Source organism: Colius striatus, chromosome 14 (genome assembly GCF_028858725.1).
Source record: "Colius striatus isolate bColStr4 chromosome 14, bColStr4.1.hap1, whole genome shotgun sequence".
NCBI classification, from domain to species: Eukaryota; Metazoa; Chordata; class Aves; order Coliiformes; family Coliidae; genus Colius; species Colius striatus.
Window position 1 is genome coordinate 22,928,863 of NC_084772.1, and position 4,614 is coordinate 22,933,476.

Genomic DNA, 4,614 nt, shown 5'->3' on the forward strand with positions numbered 1-4,614 from the left:
TTCATGCTTTAAATGTTTAAGAATCTTGGTTCTCAATTTGTGTAAATGGAAAAAAGTAGAAACTAAATTAATTTACTTGACTTTTGCCTGACTCTCTTCTTTTGCTTATAAAGTTGTTGTGCAGTTGTGTATTCTCTTGATGTTTGGAATTTTAACATAAAATGTTCTCTGAGAGCTAGGGCAACTGCAGCAGTTCTGTTGTAAAAGGATTGAGCGGGAGGTGTCATCTTGTGGCTAAACTCTCTGCTTACTTGTTGTATAACTGTAGCGACAAAATGTGTTCCCCTATGTCGGAACATTGCCGAAGGAACACTTAACCTCGGGATATTTCTTTAAAGGGGATTTTAGTTGCTTCCCCAGCTTTGTTGGTGCAGCAGGGGAAGGCCTCTGGCCACCCTGGAAAGCTGTCTACAATGATGAAAAGATACTTTTTCCCATTTTGTCCTGGTCATTTTGAAAAATCTATTGGCCAATAATTTCCTGGGTTACTACCTGATGCAAAGGACTAATCTGCTGTCCCTCCTGGCTCTTTTGAGCTTTCAGCAGCTCAGTCAATGTATCACCTTCTGGATCCTACTCTGGCAAGGCTCCCCATTCAATTTGGCAGATTGACCTTCTGGAACAGCCCCCGAATCGCGGGCTCATCTTTACCAGGTGAGCCTTGTGAGTTCAGACATCCTCCTTTTTCCCAAAGAGCCCCGTGAGTGTGTGTGACCATTTTTGTTATATGCTCTGACTTTTAATTTCATAATCAAGATATGCAGTGTTTGTGCCAGAACCGAAGGCCGTGAAGCTGAGGGGACGGGAACATCTCTGTGAGGAGATGAAGCGGTTTTGCCGGGGCCAGGTTTTTTGGTAGCGAGGGGAGCTACAGGGGTGGCTTCTTTAAACAAAGAGTCGCCAGAAGCATCCCCTGTAGCTCATAGGGTTAGGGCCAGTCAATTCTAAGCTGAACCCTACACCTGACCTAGGCCTGGCCAATTAGCGACTGAGGTAACACCGCTGTGAATAACTTATTCGAGAAGGGGAAGAAGTTGTCGCGCAGTTGCAAAACTGCAGCAGCGACGAGTGAAAATGTGAAAACCTCTCTGTCAGTGGTGAAGGAGGGGGAGGAGGGTTAGGCACTTTGGCACTGAAAAGGCTCCCCCGTGACGTGTGGTGAGGACCATGATGAAGCAGGTTGTCCCCATGCAGTCTACGGAGGACCACCGGGAAACAGAGACCCACTCGCAGCCCGTGGAGGAGCCCACGCCGGAGCAGGTGGATGCCTGAAGGAGGCCGTGAGTCTGTGGGAAGCTCATCCTGGAGCAAGTTCCTGGCAGGGATTTGGGAGTCTGTGGGGGAGGTGCCCACGCCGGAGCAGATTTGCTGTCAGGACTCGTGATCCCGTGAGGGACACAGGCTGGAGCGGTCTGTCCCTGAAGGACCGTTCTCACGGTGGGTGACCCACCTTGGGGCAGGGCGTGATGAGCTGCCCCCGTGGGAGGCCCCATGCCAGAGCAGTTAGCGAGGAGCTGCAGCCCATGGGAAGGACCCACGCTGGAGAAGTTCGTGAGAGACTGTCTCCCGCGGGAGGGACCCCACAGTGTAGCAGTGGGAAGTGTGAGAAGGCCTCCCCGTGAGAAGAAGCAGCGGCAAAGTCCATCTGTAATGAACTGACTGCAACTCTCATCCCCTGTGCCGCTGAGGGGAAAAGGAAAGGGAGTCTTGGGAAGAGGAGGAGCGGGGAGAGGTGTTTTTAAGATAGTTTTCATTTCTCATCTCCCTGCTCTTACTGTTTCTTTAATAAATCAAACCTTTTTCTCCCCAAGCTGAGTCTGTTTTGCCCGTGACGCTAACTGCCGAGTGATCTCTCCGTTCTTAACTCACAAGCCATTTGTTATATTTCTCTCTCTCTCCCATCTAGTTTGGGAGGGGGAGTGATTTTATAACTTGGTGGACTCCAGGCTAAACCACCACAGGAGGAAAGGCTACGAGACCTGAGGCCGTTGAGCCTGGAGAAGAGAAAGGATCTTATAAATGGTAATAAATGCCTAAAGGGTGGATGTAGAGAGGATTTGGCCAGGCTTTGTCTGTAGAAGTGGCAGGACAAGGGGTAATGGGCACAAGCTGGAAGAAAAGAAGTTTCATTGGCACAGGAGGCTGCTGCTCTGGGGGCTTCACCGCCATCCCTCTCGCTGCTCTGCCGCTGGGGGTCCTGTGCTGGAGCAGCTCTGCTCTGGGCCTGCGGGGGGGCTCGGTGCCAGGGGTTTGGAGGCCAAATGCCGCCTGGGGGTTGGTGCCAGCGGTTCACTGTAGGGGCCAGTTGTGCAGCTTCAGCAGCTCTCTTTGCCACACAGCCTGGTTTTTGCAAAGCTCTGATTGGTGCTGTTCGGCCCCTTTGCTGCCTCTTTATCGGTGAAGCCACCACTGCCTGTGATCCCATCCCTTTCATAAAACGTGCCCTTGCTGGGGCAAAGCTCTTTGCACAGGTGCTCTAGGATGGGGGTCTGTAGCAATGACCCGCATCGGAGGCCAGCGTGTTCCCTCACGATCCCAGAGTTAGGCAGAGAGGAACCTGCTGAGGTTCAGCGAGGGTGAGTGCAGAGTCCTGCCCTGGGGAGGAACAACCACCTGCCCCAGCACAGGCTGGGCGTGAGCTGCCCGAGAGCAGCTCTGAGGAGAAGGACAGAGGATTTCTGGTGGGCAGCAAACTAAGCATGGTACAGCAGCGTGGCCTCATGGGCAAGGGGGGCAGTGACATCCCCGGGGCATGAAGAGAATGTGGGCGCCAAGTTGAGGGAGATTCTCTTTTGGTTGGGGTGGGAGTTGGGGGTGGGTCTGGGGGTGTTGGGGGCTGGTGGAGGCGGAGCTGGACTGTTTGAAGCCCGTGTTGGCTCCGGCAACCGGCTGCGAGGGGCGGGTTGGAGCCGATTGAAAGGTGCCCGGGTTCAGGCAGCCACCGGCTTCGGGCTGGAGCTCAGGAGCGGTTCGGGTTCCAGGTGGCACTGGGAAGGCACCGAGAGGTGCCTGAAACTGCCTAGTGTCTGAAATTATGTTTCCGTGTTTCATTTTTCAGAATTTCTGAGGCCATCAGTTACACCATGGAATTGTTGCCCAGGGCTGGACAGAAACAGACATTACAATTGATATAATAATAAACATATCTTTAAATAACCGTCAATTTCATAGGCACGGGGTAAGTTTATGCTGTAGTCTCTTGACACGTCAGGACCATTTGTCTTTTGTAATCCGATACAAGACTTTGTTCTGGCATTCCTTTTGATTTAAGTGTTGCTGTTTTGGTCCACATCCACAGACCAGCTCACGTGAATGAGCACGCAAACACCTCCCTGGGAGGTCAGCTAAGAGTTATCCAGCCTTGCAACGCTGCCTCGGATAAAGTGGAGATTGTGGTTTGCAGCTTCTCTATAGCAGCAATGGTTTTGTTTGCAGTGTTCTTAATTTTACTTGAATTCACTAGGTATTAACTGTACAGTCCCGAAGGAGGGTTTGCCCACCCTCCACCTGGGCAAAAGCTACTAGAAATTGCTCCACCATGTTATGCCAATGCACTGACAGTCATGTGTGTGAAAGAAGGCGAGGGGCAAATGGTGCATGAAGTGCTTGTCCAACTGACAATATGAAGGAAGTCTCTCTTCCTCCCTGTTTATGGTCCTATGTTCCAGCTGGGGAGAAATGGTCCCAGGAGTTCCATCAATTCAAAAAAGATATATATTACTCCCTATCTGTATAGGCCCGTGTCTGAGCTACTGTCTTCTGTGATCAAGGGAGGAGTTACACAGGGTACACACACCAGGGTATCCTGTGGGTCTACCTACGCAGCCATGGAGAGGACACGAGAAAGTGTAACGGAAAGCTCACTTTGTCCCTGTAGGAACAGGTAGGTGAGTTACAAGGGAAAGCAGAAATAAAAGGGGATTCATCATGGAAGAATGTTACTCGGGAGCCACTCATGCAACAGCACTTGTAATGACTGCTTAGGGTCCAGAGGGTTGGGTTTCAGCTGGATTTGGTTCAGTATCAGTGTTACAGGTCTCCAGCGAGAGGAGCGTATGTAAGAGCAGAACCAGCAGAGGGGCGCTCTTTCTTTTTTCTCTTCCCCCACCAGACCGGACGGAGCATCGGAGCTTTCCTACGAGCGACTGCCAGGGGTGCCCTGGACTCGTGGCGGTGACTATCGTACCTTTTCCCTCTTTGTCTCCCTCTCATTCTTTTCTTTGCTTCTCCCACTTTCTATTGTTGATTGTTGTGGGGAAAATAAAGTAATTCAGCACTCGACTCCCCAACCAACTTGTCAGGAGCTTACAGTAAACAATTTGCTTTGTGACCAGAGACATTTTTGAGAAGGGATTCTCGCAGGGCCTAATTCTGTTCTGTCATTCTATCCTCTTTGGGACATAGCTCCACTGCAACACAGGTGGTACAGACTAAAAGCACGGAAACTAAAGCATGTTATGCAGGGGGAGTTGAAAAGAATTACTTAAACTATAGACAAGGGTGCGAAGTGTTGGAATAGACAAATCTCTCAGTTTATTTTATATATAAAGGGCACGGGGCCTCAGAGCAGACTCACCGCTGGCATTTCTGCCGGACGTAAAGGCACAACCATTC